General features: G+C 45.8%; 1 pseudogene; it reads right to left on the bottom strand.

Moving 5' to 3' along the window:
- The window catches only part of LOC138834515 (tubulin beta-2 chain-like), a 42,192-nt pseudogene extending 27,266 nt beyond the window's left edge, over nucleotides 1–14,926 (bottom strand).
- Between the last annotated feature and the right edge of the window lie 3,768 nt (nucleotides 14,927–18,694).

Raw genomic sequence — 18,694 nt, 5'->3', positions numbered from 1 at the left:
CAGCCTCTTGACCCAAAGCCAATCCTGGGATCCCAAGCCAAGAGGGCTTGCAGGAAGAAAAAAAAAGTGGAACAGCACCAAAAGTAGTGAGCTGCAGAGGGTTGGGGGGGGTTATAATTTTTTTCTTTGCAGGGTGACCCTACTGGTTCTGAATGACACAGCTGCAAAGTGAACCTGACCTGCCATTGCTGAAGGCTGGCGGGCTATCAGGTAAGCCATAGGCCCACCTGTCAACATAGGCCCCAGGTTCAAATCCCTGTCCTGACACCTACCTACCAGTGGCGGAGATCCCAAGAGACTCGTTCCTATGCATAGGAATACTGATTGAAAAAGTAGTTCATGCATTGGTTTAGTCTAAAATTGGATGCAAGAATCCTAGGATTCTGATTGATCTTAATTAATAGTTTATTAAGCATGAAAAGAATAATATTCCTTCAATGGACATATAATAAATACCTAAGAGTTCGTAGGAAAGTAGTAGATGTTATTCAATAATACATAGTCGGCTCTGGCACTTTTTACCAATATATATTTATTTGTATATCACCATCTGCCTATCCATGTATCACTGTTTTGGCCAAACCTGGGGCTCATTATGAACACCTGGGAACCACCTGACAGCTTCATTGGCTAGAGGCTGCCAGGCTCACACTCACCCATTCATGAATTGAGCCTGCTAGGCACTGAGTTTATATCCTAGCACTGTGAAAATTTAATCTTGAATTAAGAAGCTGGGTGTGACACATGTTTTCCTTTTCTGGGAGAGCCCTGTGTTTCAGGCATGAAGGAGAACACATCTAAAAATCTAGATACTATGTGATAGAATATAAACAATATAATAAATGGTATAGGTGTCATCAGAGTCAATAAAATAAATGGTAAATAAATGAATAAAACAAAAAATAAAATGAATAATCACACAAAACACAGTATGGACTGAACATCTATATGGAAGTATAAATCCTACCACACCAAACATGATATGGACTGAACATCTGTATGGAAGTATAAGTGCTATCTTTAAAATGCATATAAGGAGTATGTTTTCCAGGCCTGAGGCTTGAATTCAGCCACCATATTAAAACGGTATGGAGGGAGATCCCTAGATATTAGTTTATGGAACTAGGAAGAGTCATGGAATGCGATTGATGTCATCTTTGAACCAGTAGTTCATGCGTGATGGGAGTAGGAAATGACAGGCAAGAATCATGGGGTATTGCTTATTTGCAATGAAGATTTGATGAAGCATGACAATAATCATCAGTTGTGAAATGGAGGCATCAGGAAAGATCCAAGAATCGGTAGTCACACAGCAGATTCGATTCCATCATAGGTGGCCATCTCTCCTACTCTATACAAATATGTACTTATTTGCATACTATCTTCAGCTTATAAATGGATGACTGCTGTGCACCCTCCCCCTACCCTCCACCTGGGGGCTCAATCTCAGGTCCTGAGAACGGCCTAGCTCCTTAGTGGCTCACAGTCTGGTGTGCTCACGTGGACCATTCACCTCTTGGGCCTGCTAGGCCCTGAGTTCAGACCCCAGCACTGCCAAAAGACTCATCCTGATGTCAGAAGCCAATCGTTGCACCTGTTTTCCTTTCCTGTGCAAGTTCTGGGTCTCAGCTAGGATGGAGAATGCATGAGTCACCCTGTGGCCATGGAAATTGGTTGTCATCCATGTCAGCACAGTTATACCTGTCATCATATACACAAGAAAATACACACTACATCCATGAATAGCATACAAAATAGAGAGAATAACTACACTAAATGAGCGATGCAGTCCACACACAGATGTGAATGTACATCCCATGTTTCAATGATGCATTGATGTCTATTGTGGTATCCCTGGGGCTCGATTTCAGTTCCTGGGAACTGCCTAGTTCCTTCATGGATCACAGGCTGGAGTGCACACGTGGACCCATTGGACAGTTGGGCCTCCTAGGCCCCAAGTTCAAATCCCAGAACTGCCAAAAATTCACCCTGATGTGAGAAGCCAGTCTTTGCACCTTTTTTTTCTGTGCTGTGCATGTTCTAGGTCTCAGCTAGGATGGAGAATGCATAGGCAACTCTCTACTTATGTGAATAGGTTGTCATCCAGGTCAACACAGTTATATTTGTCATTCTATACTCAAGAAAATACACACCACATCAATGAATAAGGTAAAATAATAAGAATGACTATACAGAACGCAAGGTACTGCCCACCCATGTATGGAAATAGAGGTCCTCTGTTTAAATTGGGAATTTATGACTATATTGGCCCCTACCCTGGGGGGCTTGATCTCAGGTCCTGGGAACGGCAAAGCTCCTTAGTAGCTCACAGGCTGGTGTGCTCACCATGTCCCATTCACCAATTGGGCCTGCTAAGCCTTGAGTTCAAATCCCAGTACTGCCAAAAGCTTCACCCTGATGTGAGAAGCCAATTGATCCATCTGTTTTCCTGTCCTGTGAAAGTCATGGGTCTCAGCACAGATGGAGAATACTATATAGTCAGCTCTATAGACATGGGGATAGGTTGTCATCCATGTCATCACAGTTATATCTGTCATCATACTCAATAATCATGAATAAGACACAAAATAAAAAGAATAACTACACTGAATGCAAGTTGCATAACACACCTGTTGGTAAAGAGAGATCCTATGTTTAAAAAAGGTGGGCTTATTATTTTGTCCATTGCTGGGGCTTCAAATCAGGCCTGGGACCTGGCCTGACATTCTAGTCTTGAAGAATGGTGAGCTTCCATTTCCACCACAATTCAACAGAGCTACCCAGACCTGAATTCACATCCCAGTACTGACAAAAGTTTCATCCTGATTTCAGAATCCAGTCATTGCAAATATTTTCCTCTCCTGTGAAAGTGCTGGGTCTCAACTAGGATGGAGAATGAATTCATAGGCAACCCTATAACCATAGGAACAGCTTGTCATCCATGTCAGCACAGTTATACCTATAAGCAATAAAATACACAGTACCTCCATGAATTAGGAACAAAATAAGGAGAAGTGCACTGAATGTCAGTCTTGACATTGATCACATTCCATTGGTAAACTTATGGATAAGAATGAGTTTCTTACAGATGCTGGAGGGGATGTGGACAGAAAGGAACCTTACTTCATTGTTGGTGGGAATGTAAACTTGTTCAACCACTTTGGAAAGCAGTATGGAGGTTCCTCAAAAGACTTCACATAGATCTCCCCTATGATCCAGCAATCCCACTTTTGGGCATTTACTCAAATGTTTACAAACAAGACCACACTAAAGCTACCAGCACAACAATGTTTATTGCAGCATTATTTACCATAGATAAGATATGGAACCAACCCAGATACCCCTCAGTAGATGAATGGATCAAGAAAATGTGGTATATATACACAATGGAATTCTATGCCTCCATCAGAAAGAATGACATTTCCCCATTTGTTAGGAAATGGAAAGGTTTGGAAAAAATTATATTAAGTGAAGTAAGCCAGGCCCAAAGAAGCATAGGTCCCATGGTTTCCCTTATTTGCAATATCTAGTATAGGTATGAGTCAAACGGAAAAGGTCAGATAATGTGATGTTAGGAAAATTAACCCTTAAATATGTATTTTAATGTTTTCATTTCTTTCATGCATGTGTTTCTAATGCATTTATAAGATTATTTCTTTGTTGCTTTGTATGTCCCTCCCCCACAGTGTAACCCCCGCTTTCACTATATTTGATGTCAGTATAACATGTGGAGGAGATGGGGACAAACAAGTCGTTTAAGGATTCAGGTGGACCTGTTGCAACAATGAGAAGTACAAAATGTCATGTCAAAACCAACTTTACAATGTCGGTGTGGGGTGGGGAGGGGGGTATAATTGGGTGGGGGGAGGGGGGAGGCTGGGAAGGGATGTGAAGGGTAAACAAAGGAGGAGGCTGCAATGCTTGGTAAGAAATGTATGCATTATCCTGCCCATGTAATTGTAGCCCCTCTGTACAGTATGTTCTCAAATAAAATAAAATAAAATAAATAAATAAAAAAAGAAAAAAAAAAGAATGAGTTTCTTAGGTTCCCCTGCCATTTGGAGGTGGCAGGACCAGGATTCCAACTGTGAGCTCCAGCTCCCACCACTTCAACCCCAGGATAGGGAACTCACAGGTCTGTGCCAGAACATCAGCAAGACCAATGATTAGGCAGGCACCAGTGGCTCTCAGCAGTCCTCCTTGATACTTACAAGGCTGTGATAGGGGGACAATGGTCAAAGTCACCGTAGGCAGGAAAGTCCTTGAGACCCCTGTCCAATTTCAATGCCAACAAAGTCAGAAGTAGAGCTGTGTGGCTCCAGAGGTTGAGGGCTAGTCTCGAGCAAAAGCAGCTTACAGACTATGCCCAGATCCTGAGTTTAAGGTCCAGGACTGGCAACAAACAGACATACACAACGATCTAAAGCCGGTCACCCTCTTGTCCCCAACTGAATTAGACACAGTTCCCTGGGAAACGGGCTGGGGAGCCACTGTCATCTTCACTCTGCCCATTCTGCCTGCATCACTGGATTCCGGCCATACTCCCATTCTTTCATGGTTCTTTCTGACCAATGGGATATAAGAATGGTGGTCACACCCCATTCCATGCTGCCTGATAGCACTGGGATTACTCTGTTGGTTGACACCACTACCAACAGTTGAGGAAGGTAGAGGTGGCTGAGTGGTCATCAAGACTCAAGCTGTAAGAGGAGAGGCCTTGCTCAGCCCTGCCACGCACCTGCCCATGCCCCGGTCCCCTTCAGCATTCCGCGGCACTGCATTTCAAACCTAGCACTGCTTGCTTGGACCCATGGTACCTCTTGGAGTCCTCAGGTGATGGCACACCACAGGCAGGCTTGTGGCCCTGACCTGGTCAAGGCCCCCTGTCTCTGCTCCAGGCCTGAGTATTTGCCATGCTACTGCCTTCGCTGCTTGAACCCACCAGGAGCTGCCTCCAACAGCTTCTCCCAGCAGCACATGTGAGTGGCCTCCTCCTGGGCCCATACCCTATGACCCCCACACCATGTGATTTCCCCCCCCCCTTCCCGACTGGACCTCCAGCTCCCTTATGCCCTACAGTCTGACCAGGGCGCTGCAACAAATGTGCCCCAGGGGTGGGGGTGGGAGTGGGTGTTGACCAGGGGATCCCACGCCCATCCCTAGCTGCCAGTGTCCCAGGAAACAGGGAAATGCAGGGATGGGTGAGGAGGGGGCACCACAGAGACCCTGGCTTGGAGCAGTGGGAACCACACAGCCACGCATCTACACCCTTCCTCTTCCTGGTGGGAACCTGGTGGCTTTAGTCAGAGGTGGGGAGCAGCACCTCCACACCTGCCTTCTTGGGTCTTTTCCTTTTTTCTGGGGGCTGGGGGTGTTGGATGCAGAAAATAGGTCTCTCTTGCTGTGTGAGCCCTTGTCCTCTGTGCTCAGTCACCCTTTCACCTGAAGAGAGGGTCCCAGAAGAGCCCAGTAGGGAAGTGACAGTGCTGGGGGTCAGAGCAGAATGTGAATATCTGGGAGGAACACCCCCCCAAACTCACATACACATACACCCAGCCTGTCCCTTCCCCCCAACTGTCAACAGTTCTCACAGAGTGATCACATTTCCCAGCTCTGCCAGCTTCTGCTGGTGCTCCCAGTCTATCTGGTCTCCTTGTCCTTCCCAAGAATCTGCCATGTGGCCCAGAAGCATGTAGGCTGGAAGTAGGGAGTAAGTCCATGTATGTAGCCTTTAGGACCCCATCCATTTCCCCAACACCACCCCCACCTGGGGTCAGACACCCCTATGGGCTCACCATGACCCCCTGCTTGTTTCCTCCCCTGGCTCTGAGGAGCCGCTTGTCTCGGGACTCCTTCACCCAGCGTCCTGGACTAGGGTTTTGGTGAATGGGGAGTAAAGGGTCTGGCCCTGGAGAAAGGGATAGGTAGGGTGGTGCTGCATCATTAGAGTGGTGCTCCCCTTGGGTTGGAGCTCCTGATTCCTCCAAGGGAAGCCCCGTGCACTAGCTTGTACATTGTCCCAGATGAGGAACCAACAAACTCTGGAGAGGCACTACTCTGAGTCTGTTTGTGTGTGTGTATGTGTGTGTGTGTGTGTGTCTGTGTCTGTGTCTGTGTCTGTGTGTGTCTGTGTCTGTGTGTGTGCATGAGAGAGAGAGGGAGAGAGAGATATCATCTTCCTCCTTGTATAACCTGACTGTGCTCAGGTGAGTGATCATTTGGAAAATTGCAGGTGCTGCATGGACGAGTCTTCTGTCACTGGTCTGGATTTTTGTGTGTGTGTGTAGAAGTGGGTTGTAATAAGGTGGCTGGGTCCTTTGGTAACTTGTGCCTGATCCATTTGGGGGATGCATGGGCTTTGTGGCTGAGGTCTGGGGGCCTGGAAGTGGTGTGAGACGCTTGAAGGGGACTCAACAACATTAAATTATAAGACCAAGGGAACTGTGTGCCTTCGTGCTCTCTACTCCTTTGGGCCTGGTTGGTGGCAGCTGGAGCTTGGGAGGACCTGGGTATGGGGCCCACAGGGGTTGGCTTCCAAGGGGGACAGAGAGCATGGCCAGCACTTAGTAAGGAGGTGAGCCCTGCTGGTATGGAGTGCACCAGCATATGTCAGACTCCGGGTTTTCTCATCTTGACTTCTGATGGGTGAGGCCAAACCTATTTTAAATCTTTTGCTGTGATCTTCATATCTCAGCCTCCTGAGTAGCTAGGATGATATGCATGATCCTCTGGCACCGGGACTCTCGTTCTTTTTGGTGTATTAGGGTTGAACTCAAGGTCTTAGGCTTGCCAGTCAGGTCTTCTACCACGGTAGCCAAGCCTTTCTGTCTTGGGCATTTCCGAGATAGAGACTCACTCAATATGTGCTCAGGCTGGGCTGGATCGTGGTCCTCCAATCTGTGACAGGCATGCGCCATGAGGCCTAGTCCTCCTTAGTTGGGATGGTAGACATATAGCGCCATGCTCAGTCATCCGTTTAGATGATTGTCCTAAACTTAGTTTACAGCAGCCGTAAAGCTCTGGGTTGGGCCTCCACCATTGTACCTCAGTCTACTCCTGGGACAGTTGTGAGGAAACAAGGGATCAATATAGGGGGATCTCTGGAGCAGGGCCTGGCACAGAGGGAGCGGCTGTCAGATATGGTTCTTGGCAATTCTGGGAGCATATGACAGGAAGATAACTGGGAAAGGGCTCAGATGGGGCCTGTTATTAGTCGTGTGACATGTACGGGATTATGAAACAAAACATGGTTCTCTTTCATCCTTATCCTATTCCCATGAGGAAGGAGATCCTTCACTGTGTTCAGTTTTGTAGCTGGGGAAAATGAGGCACGGAGAAGATAGGTGACCAACTCATGACCTCCAGTTGACAGAAAGCTCAGCCTGACTTCTCTGCCATGGTCCCTAGGAGAATGAGTGGTATTCAGTACACTTCTTGTGGTGGGAAGTCCACTTCTTGTCAGTCGTGGGGCTTGAACTCTGGGCCTGGGTGCTGTCTTTGAGCTCCTCAGCTCAAGACTAGCATTCTACCACTTGAGCCACAGTGCCACTTCCAGTTTTCTGGTGGTTCTTTGGATATAAGAGTCTTATGGACGTTCCCGCCTGGGCTGGCTATGAACCATGTTCATCATATCTCAGCCTCTTAGTTAGGATTATAGTCCTGAACCACCGGCACCCGGCTTAATTGTTATTCTGGCTTTCTTTCTCTCTCTCTCTTTCTCTCACAGGAACTGGTTGAATGGGTGCTGAAGAGGTGGCCCAGTGTCCCCATGTGGCTGGAACCTAAGGTGGCCCTCTCATTCTGTAGGTGGGCTGTGGGTCAGGAACTGTCTCACTCAGCCTGTTGAACCAGCCCCATGAGGTAAACCCCTCTGTGCCCTGGCTAGACCATCCAGCCTTATTGTCCATCTAGCCCTATTGGACTTAGTATTGTTTTCTATGTCCTTTTCTAGCAACTGGCCAAAATTATGATACATAGTTATGGAATGAAAATATAATACCATCTCAAGAAAGTCATTTAGAACTCTGGGAATGTGGCTTCATGGTACGGTGATTGCCTACCATGCATGAAAACCTGAGTTCAATTCCTCAGTACCACATAAACAGAAAAAGAAACACTGGAAGTGGTGCTGTGCCTCAAGTGGTAGAGTGCTAGCCATGAGAGAAAGAAAAAGCCCAGGAATAATTCCCTAGCCCTGAGTTTAATCCCCAGGACTATAGGACTGGCAAAAAAACCCCAAAAAACATAAAAAAAAACATTTAGTTAGTAAATGCAAAATAAATAATCCATACTTGGAATATATGTTGCTCCTTCCATACTAATACCTGACAATACTCCCTAATTCATGTACTTTACCTATATTAGGATACTGTGTTAAAAAAAATGTTTTGTTCATTAGGTCACAACAATTAATGCTAGGAATGTGCTTAGATGTCAGGTGAAGATTTTTTCTGGAAATTCAAAGATTCCAGGCTTTTGAGTGGTCACTGCTAATCACAATGAGAAGGATAGTCTAAGTGAGATTTGGAAATCTTTTTGGTCAGTCATGGCACCAAAAAGGCAGAGGCAAATTATCAGTTGGGACAAGAGAAGGAATAACTCTAGATGGAAGGAACAAATGATAGTAACTAATGCATACCAGAAATCATTTTAGGGAACCATTTTTGGTTATTGAAGAACTAGTTATCAACCAGGCTTATTGTTCATTGCCTTTAGCATTCTAAATCTCTTAGGCTAGTTCTTAATCTCTGTGTGATAAATGTATCTCCTCTTATGCTGTTTTTCCATACCTGATCTCTTTTGCTTTGTAAAAATCACAGTCTTTCCTGATACTAAATACACCTACACAGATGGCAAGGGGTTGCTAATGTAAGGGTCCCATAGCTCATGAGTCATTAATGTAACAAAATGGAATAGGAGGACTTATTTATTGCTACCTCAATTTTTCTGAAAGCTGCCATGGATTTCAAAAGGCCTCTTTTTTACAACCTGATGGGGCACCAGATAGTATTTTTGATTTTTCCATTGCTAACCCCGATTATGATTATGCCGCCTACTTAAAACATAATTCATGAAAGTTTAATGGCTAAGCTCCTGATACGCCTGGGGAACCCCTGAAAAGATGGCTCACTCCAGGGTGGGTAGCTTCCATTTTGGTGAGTCACTCTCCCTTTCACAATAAAACTAGCATTCCGCTGGATTTGTTCAGACTTTTTGCAGCAACAAACATGATTTTACTGAAAAAGCCCAAAGAAACTAAGAGTACTGTAATTGGAGTAAGAGCATGTGTGAGTTATCCTGTGGAAATTTTAGCTGGAAAACTAGATAATTTAATCATTATTAATCAAGGAAAATCTTATTATATTAGCTGTAAGGGTTGTATTTTTACTAATTGTCTTACTTCTTCTCTGGATAAAACATATTCTGTAATTTTTATTTTAAAAAGACCTTCATATGTAATGTTACATGTAGATCTTTAAAATGACCCTTGGTTTAAAAATTCTGCTTTACGAATGCTGAAAACTGTGGATATTATGTTGCAGCCAAAACGCTTTGTTACGGCCTTGATTTTAGGAATAAGTTCTTTAATAACAATAATTAGCTCTTTAGCGATTTCTACAGCAGCCTTAGTAAATGAAGTAAACAATGCTCATTTTGTTACTGATTTAAGCAAAAATGTTTCATTAGACCTAGCAGAACAACAAATTATAGATAAAAAGTTAGAAATGAAAATAAATGCTCTGGAGGAAGTGGTTCTGGCTATAGGTCAGGAAGTTCAAAATTTAAAAACACAACTCTGTTAAATGTCATGCTAATTTTAAATATATCGGTGTTACTGCTTTAAAATATAACTTTTCTTTTAATTGGAATGCTACCAAAAATCATTTGTTAGGAGTTTGGAGAGATAAAGATATCTCTCATGTTATGGAGGCTTTACAAGACAAAATTACATCAATTAGTAAAGCTCATTTAGATGTAAAAAATTTACAATCTTTGGCAGAGTTATTTAAGCATAACTTGGAGGCCCTCAATCCTCTGGATTGGATTCATGTAATAATTATAATTGCCATTGTCAGATCAATTCTCTCAATTCTTATTCTTATAATTTGAGTCATTTTCAGGATGATCTTTGGATTTGTCTCTTCTGTGCACCAAGACATTCATGAGCTTCAATTAAAAAAAAAAAAATAGGAAGAAATGCCATGACTCCTCCTGCTGAATCTGCGTGAGAGATCATGCCAGACAAAGCATAAGCCTCATGGAAGCATGCCTGCAGGAAGCGGGTGTTGGTTCAAGGCTTCCTATACACTTGGCTGCACCTTTATTGCCTCTACCTTTATTCTAACTATATTCTTCTTGGCTGTACATTTGTTGCCTTTATTCTTGTTTTGTCTATTTTTCTATTGATCCACGAACAGAGCATGTGAAGCCACTTCCCCTTGTGCCTGAACTCGCTCCTCTCTGCTCTCTCTACCTCCACTCCTCTCGCAGGCCGCCTCACACCCTCTGCGCATGCACACCTGCCCCTGCGAGACCCTGGCCACTGCTGCCTCCACAGTGAGGCCCCTGGGCCCTGCCTCCTCCTCCCCTCAGCCCAGTCCCCTTTTCCCCTTGGCTCCGACCCCTACCCTTGCCCACAAGAGCAGCCCTAACTGAGCCCTAAGGCTTCCAGGCCATGGGAATTACAGCCTCACCTCAGCTCAGCACTCCCCGCCAATCCTAGCACTTGCTCAGGGGATCGAATCTCCCCTCGGCCCCACCACTAGAGGAGACTCTCCTCCAAGCCTCTCCACTCTACATATCAAGGATGTTCACAGTGACCCAGTGAGAGAGAGAGAGAGAGAGAGAGAGAGAGAGAGAGAGAGAGAGAGAGAGAGAGAGAGAGAGAGAGAGAGAGAGAGAGAGAGAGAGAGAGAGAGATTGAGAGACTGAGAGACTGAGAGACAGAGATTTAGAAAGATTGTTGGGGAAAACTACCTCTCAAGGACTCAGAACATAGCACCCTTTGGGCTGACTCAGCACACAGCATACTTCAAAAAACAGCACAAAGCACCCTGAGTAAAAGACTCAGCACAATGTGCCCTTTGAAGAACTTAGCATATAGTAGCCTTTGGGATGACTCAGCACACAGCACCCTTTGAAGGAGTGAGTCCATAGTACGCAGTGAATAGGACTCAGTGTATGGCACACTTTGAAAAACTCAGCACGTAGCACACTTTCCCAGGACTCAGCACATAGCACCCTCTGTTAAGACTCCATACACACTATCTTTTGAAGGGCTGAGTATATACCACACTTGGTAAAACACTCAGTGCACAGCACCCTTTGAAAATCTCAGCACATAGCACAGTTTTGAAGGACTCAGCACATACCACCTTGTGGAAGAACTCAGCACAGCACCATTTGAAAAACAGTACAGAGCACACTGTCTACAGGAGTCGGCACACAGCACTCACCTCATCCCTCTCTTCTCAAGGATGCAGCACATTGCACCCATTGGGATAACTCAGTACATAGCCATCTTTGAAGCACTCAGGAAAAGTACCTGTGTAAAGGACTGGGCCCACAGCATCCATTGAAAAACTCATCTGTCCCTCCCTTCTCAAGGGGTCATCACATAGCACCATTTGGGATGAATTAGCACACCGCACTTTTGAAGGACTCAGCATAAAGTACATTGTGTAATGGACTCAGCACACAGCACCCTTTGAAAAACCCAGCACAGCCCACTCTTCTCAAGGACTCAGAACATAGCACCCTTTGGGATGACTCAGCACAACAGCATGGTTTATGAAGACAGAAAAACCACCCTATGTGGGAAGAAACCAGAAAACAGCATACTGTGAAACACTCAGCACATACCTGTATGTCACAAGTTCAGCTGTCATTAGAGTTAGAGTGCTTTCTTCAGTATCATCATTCTTCAGAAACACTTCACAAATCCTACTAGTTCACATTTAGCTAATGTGTGTTTTATGGGGGAAGGTGAGCTGGGGGTCTTGAATTCAAAGCTTGGGCCCCTGTCTCTGAGCTCTTTGGTTCAATGCTAGAGCTCTACCACTTTGATTCACAGCTCCAATTTTGGTTTGTTTTTTTGGGTTGTTCTTTGACAGGCCTTATGGTGATCAGGAAGGCCAAGTTGGTGTGTCCATGGGCAAAGGCTCTTAGCTGGGCCTGGAGCTGACTTCTCACTTCTTGTGCCCATGGAAGCAAGGCCTCCTGGAGCTCTCTTGGCCTAGGGTGGAACAGATCAGCTCTGGAATCAGCACTCAGGGTGAGCAAAAGTCAGGTTGGCCCCTGTCTCTTCCCCAAATTGAACTCTAGAGGACAATAGTCCCCCACGATGGCACAGGGACATATGTTCCACGTCTGGCCACCAGGAGGCAGGAGTTGTCCACCATAGGGATTTTATCGAGTTGTGTTTTCTCTTGTTTCCCTGGGGACCGCATCATGCTTTGAAGCCACCCTGGAGAGGAAAGTCCTTGTGACTTACTTACAATTAACCATCGAAAAGCAAGTGGGGCTGTGGCTCAAGTGGCAGAGCACTAGCTTTGAGCAAGAAAACTCAGGGATAGAGCCTAGGCCCTGAGTTCACACACACACACACACACACACACACACACACACACACACACACACACACACACACACACACACACACACACACACATACTCCACATGCATGCAAAATCAAAGATTTCTACACTGCAATCTTTGGGTATTCTCTACTTTTTCCCCACTGAGTCTGGTGGCTATTGGCCTAGGTGTTTGATGCATCCAACACCACCTGGCATCTTTAATTTTGGGGAACAGAATGGCTAGAAGGTCAGCCTTCCCCCATCTCAGTTCCTTGATTGGGTCAAGGTCTATCCAGGCCCTTTGGATCTCCTTTTACAGACTCGCCAAGATGCCTTCAAAAGGTATCAAATGCTGGGCACTGGTGGCTCATGCCTGTCATCCTAGCTACTCTGGAAGCTGAGATCTGGAGGATCACGGTTCAAACCCAGCCTGGGCAGGAAAGTGTGTTAGACTCTTATCATCGATGAACCATCAGAAAACAAGAAGGGGCCCTGTGGCTCAAGTAGTAGAGTGCTAGCCGTGAGAGAAAGAGCTCCGGGACAGTGACCAGGAAAAGATTTGAAGCCCCAGAACTGGAAGAACAAATCTTTATTGGAGGCTTCTTTTCCCTTTGAAAACGATTTTTTCTTTGTGATAAGCATAACATGGGCCTCTTCCCTGGCCACCAATAGGCCATTAGATGTCCCTTGAATATGGAACACCTCCCAGCAGACTTTGCCCTACCCAACCCACAGTCAACCCTTCCCAAGACCCAGAAGATGGAGGCCTGAGAGAAAGGCCACTGGCCACCTACTTATGGTTGCTGCTGAGGCTTTGGAGAGTCATTATGTCACATAGTCATCATCTGCATCAGTCTAAAGAAGAAAGGGAGGGAGCACTCCTCACCTGAGCCCATGAGCTGTGGGTGGATCTGGATGTGGGGTAGCTGCAGCAGGATGTGCTTTGTGGGGGAGTCCTCTATGGGGTTGTGAACCTCGATCTCTCCTCTGGCAGTTTCCACACTGTGTTGAAGTGGCAATTCTTCAAAACCTTTCTGCTCCTCCCTCATTTCACCCGCCCTGGAGCCTGGAGGCATTCAAAGAGGTGGCAGTGACAGAAGGCGCAGCCTGTGCTGGCATCTGGAGCCCGTTGTCCATGTCTTCCCCTGTGAGGAGTGACAGTGGCTCCCGCAGCTCTCTTCTCTTCTCCATCTTTTCCTAGGACAGCTGGTACACACGCTCATGTTTCTTCTGTCACAGCTCAGCCAGAATGAACATCTGCTCTTTACATGCCATGAGGGACTCCTCAACAGTGTGATGTGTGCCAACAGCTGGCTGCATCTATGTTGAAGATCACCCGCTGGACTATGGAAGTCCATCTTATCAGGCAGGTCATAGACAAAGTAGATTTTCTTCTCGGACACCCACGTGTCCCGCTTCCCATCCTCACACAGGCTGTGGTGCCAGCTCATGGGATGGAGGGCCTGTGGCTCGAGCTTTCTCTGGCACTGAGCTGCCAGGTGCACCAGTTACCCACAGTGGGCCTGCCACTCCTGCTGCAGGAGTTTCCCCCTGTGGATTTCAGCCACTAAGAGTGCTCACAAATCCACATCCCTCTCAGTTTGGGGAATGTCTCCATCCTCTGCAATGGTCATGTGGGGTGGGGGGGAGTTGACTCCTCACCTTGTGCTTCTCCAGGGTTTTCAACTTCACCTTCCCCAGGGAAAGCCAGGAAACTCAGCTGGACCTGCAGCCGCTCCTCCTGTGGTCTGATTGTTTTCAGGCACTTGAGAGTGTCCTGCCACTTTGGGGACACCACCTGGTCTCCCAGTTGGTCAGGCCATGCACTTGCTTCAGCTGCTCCAAGAGTTGGGTCTGCCTCTCTAGGTGCTGCTGCAGGGCCTCCTTCTTGGTGCTCAGCCGCTAATTGGAGGTGATGTGACACTCACAGGTGGCTCTGAGCTCCTGCAGCTGGGCCAGGGACTGCACCTGCTGGTCCTGAGATTCTTGGCTTTCTTTCTTTCTCAGCCACTTCTTTCCATTCCTCTATCTTCTCCTCTGTGTGGACCAGATGTTCCCGCTAGTGTTTATTCACCTGCTGCTCTGTGTCCAGGATGCTGGTGAGCTCCTCCTTCTCACCGCTCACCCTCTGGAGAGCGTCCCTCAGCAGGACCAGCTGTTCCTCCAGTTGTCCATCACACACATATGCACATCATGGTGTCTCAGGGATCTCCTGCCAAACCTTGGCCTTCTCCTCCAGTCTCCACAATTGCGCCTGCTGCTCCACATTCTGGAGATGGAGAATCTGGTTTTCCTGGTCCGGGATGTGAAGTTATTCCTCCAGGTTTTTCAACTCCATCTGCGTGCATTAGGCCTGGGCCTGCAACTGCCACTCGGCCTGAGCTGGGCCATAGTTCCTCCAGCCTGTTCTCTACGCCAAACACCTGCCTCGCCCCCTCGCTCCCTCTCCTCAGTCAGTTGGTTCACCCGCTGGGTCAGCTGCTGGGCCTCCTCCTTCCACGTAGACCTCTCAATGCTCAGGTCTTCTGTGAAGGTGTCTTTCTCGAGATTGGCTGTGCTCACCAGTCAGCTCACGTTGTCCAGTAGTCTCTTCAGTAACTCATGCCCTACCAGTGCTTGTTGGACCTTGCAGATTCCTTTCTTCCTGTTGTCCAGAGCACTTCCAGCTTCTCCTGTAACTTTGAGTTCACTTGCTCCAGGTCATCGAAGCTTCTGGCATTTTACTTGAGCAGAAGGGTCACATCATGCAGCTGTTCAAAGAACATTTCAGTCTCATTCTGTGATCAGTGACCACAGAAGCCGACATCTCCAGCTCTGCCATGCACTGATCTGTGGCCTGCAGGCAGCTGGTGAGAGCTTCATGCTCCCTTTCTGTGTCATCAGCCACCTGCTGCATGCAAGCGAGTGCACATTGTAAATTGCTCTCTGCCAAAACCAACCTCTGTATGGGTGCCTTGTGGATCTCTAGCTCCATTTTAGGTGCTACCTGCACCTAGGCTATCTTCTCCCTCTCTTTCTCCCGTTGATCCTGCAGGTCAGTCTTTTCCTGCTTCAGTGGTTGGATCTTGGCATAGAGTGCCTGGTTTCTTCTTTTGCTGGGGTCCAGGGTGGGCACCACGTGTCGGTAGCACCTCTACAGATCCTTGGTGGTATCAGGACCATTGACACTCTGGAACCTCGTGGCTGTGACTGTGTCCAAAGGCACGGGAGGCCCGTGGTGGGCATCACCTTTGGCCAGACCCTCCATTGAATCACTCTCCCTAGTGGTGTTTGTCTTGTGGATCCTTCCCTTTTTCATGTTCTTTGTTTTCTTGAATGTGGCAGGTCTGTCAGGAGGATTCTTCTACCGGTGTTCTGGCAGCAGTTTCATGCCCACAGCTTTCTCATGGAGTTTTACTGCTTCAGACATCTGAGCGCTGGGATGGGAAAGATGGGCTGGACATGTTCCCAGGCTCTGGGAAATCCTCTATTCTCCCACTCACTGATTAGGATGTCAATTTCGTACTCTACTCCAAGGTCGCCTGGAGTCTCTTGCTCACCACTTAGCCACCTCTACCTTCCTCAACTGCTGGTAATGGTGTCAACCAACAGAGGGAATCCTGGTGCTTCCAGGCAGTATGGAATGTGGGTGTGGCCGCCATTCTTGTATCCCATTGGTCAGAAAGAACCATGAAAGAATGGGGGTGTCAAATGTTTACAAACAAGACCACACTAAAGCTACCAACACAACTATGTTTATTGCAGCATTATTTACCATAGCTAAGATATGGAACCAGCCCAGATGCCCCTCAGTAGATGAATGGATCAAGAAAATGTGGTATATATACACAATGGAATTCTATGTCTCCATCAGAAAGAATGACATTGCCCCATTTGTTCGGAAATGGAAAGACTTGGAAAAAATTATATTAAGTGAAGTAAGCCAGGCCCAAAGAAACATAGGTCCCATGGTTTCCCTTATATTTGCAATATCTAGTATATGTATGAGTCAAGCGGAAAAGGTCAGATAAAGTGAAGTTAGGAAAATGAACCCTTAGATATGTATTTTAATTTTTTTCTTTCATGCATTTGTTTCTAACTCATTTATACGATTATCTCTTTGTTGCTTTGTATGTCCCTCCCCCACAGTATAACCCCTGCTTTCACTATATTTGATGTCAGTATAACTTGTAGAGGAGATGGGGAAAAGCAAGTCATTTAAGGATACAGGTGGACCTGTTGCAACAATGAGAAGTACAAGTTGTCATGTCGAAAACGAGCTTTACAATGTTGGTGCGGGGGGTGAGGTGGGGTGGGGGGGAAGGCGGGGTGATTGGGTGGAGGGGTTGGGAAGGGATGTGAAGGGTAAACAAAGGAGGAGGCGTCAATGCTTGATAAGAAATGTATGCATTATCCTGCCCATGTAATTGTAACCCCTCTGTACAGTGTGTTCACAAAAAAATAAAATAAAATAAGATAAAAATTAAAAAAAAAGAATGGGGGTGTGACCAGAATACTGTGATGCAGGCAAAATGGGCGGAGTCAAGATGAGAGCAGCCGCTTTCCCAGGAAAGTCTGTCTAATCCAGATGGGGACAAGAAGGTGACCTGCTTTAGCTGGATGGCTGCACAGATTGTTCTGTATGTCTGTTTGTTGCCAGTCCTGGACCTTAAACTCAGGATCTGGGCACAGTCTGTGAGCTGCTTTTGCTCAAGGCTAGCCCTCAACCTCTGGAGCCACATGGCTCTACTTCTGGCTTTGTTGGTACTGATGTTGGACAGGGGTCTCAAGGACTTTCCTGCCTAGGGTGACTTTGACCATCATCCTCCTATCACAGACTTGTAAGTATTAAGGAGGACGGCTGAGAGCCATTGGTGCCTGCCTAATCATTGGTCTTGCTGATGTTGTTGGACAGACCTGTGAGTTCCCTATCCTGCAGATTGAATGGTGGGAGCTGGAGCCCACAGTTTGAATCCTGTTCCTGCCACCTCCAAATGGCAGGAGATCCTAAGAAACTCATTCCTATCCATATGAATACCAATGGAAAGTGATATATGTCATGAATGAATGGGCAGTTCTTGAACGATTCTAGGATAAAATTATACACAATTATATCCTAGGACTCTGATCGATTTTAAGTAATACTTCATGAAGTATTTAAACAATCATATACATTAAATGGAGGCATAATGAAATATCTAAGAATTGGGTGTCACATAGAATGAAGGTGCCATTTTTTCTGCCAGGACTGGGATTGGAACTCATGGTCTGGGTAACTCTGTTGCACTGTGTGGGAAGGAGAAGCTCACCTCTGAGAAGTCAAGAAATTCAAGTCTGTTCCTTAGGCCTGAAATCGATCCCCAGCACTAGAAAACATCTTTTTCATGTATATTTTATATACATTATTTATATTTACATACATATGTTGACTCTTTATTGCGTTCAGTGTAGTTATTCATTTTATTTTTTGTTTTATTCATGTATTGGCCATTTATTTTATTGAGTATTATGGCACATAGAGCATTGATTACATTGATTACATAGGATATAGGTCTGCATATGTATTCCACTTCATACCTGACACCCAGGACTTTCACAGAAAAAGAAAACATGTTACCATCAGCTTCTTACTCCATGATTCATTGTTTGGGAGTGCTGGTGTCTGAACTCAAAGCCTACAAGGCCAAATTTATGAATGGGTGAGTGTCAGCACGCCATCCGGGACAAATTGAGCTTACAGGCAATTCCCAGCATCTGAGATCGAGCCCCTAGGGTTGACAAAATAAGAACAGATTGACATGTAGATGGTATTATGCTAATAAATATATATCTTTACAGAGTGCCAGAGATGTCGATACATTATTCAGTTATATATACTACATTTCTACCAATTCTTGGGTATTTATTATGCCTCCATGTAATTAATGTTATTGTTTTAATCCTTAATAAACTATTAAGTAAATCAAGGTCCTGAAATTATTGTATCCCTGTAAGAAATAGTATTCTTTTAATGTTTCATATTAAATAAAATCAGTCTACTGAAATTATGATGTCTAATTTTATACGAGTAGCATTCACGATTAGCTCATTCAACTGTACATTCATAACATTCCATCGTTATTCCGATGGATGGGAAT

Source organism: Dipodomys merriami, unplaced genomic scaffold (assembly GCF_024711535.1).
Source record: "Dipodomys merriami isolate MVZ:Mamm:240054 unplaced genomic scaffold, mDipMer1.0.p SCAF_218, whole genome shotgun sequence".
In the NCBI taxonomy this organism is placed as follows: Eukaryota; Metazoa; Chordata; class Mammalia; order Rodentia; family Heteromyidae; genus Dipodomys; species Dipodomys merriami.
Note: the sequence above shows the minus strand (reverse complement) of the source record. Positions and strands in the feature narration are given on the sequence as shown.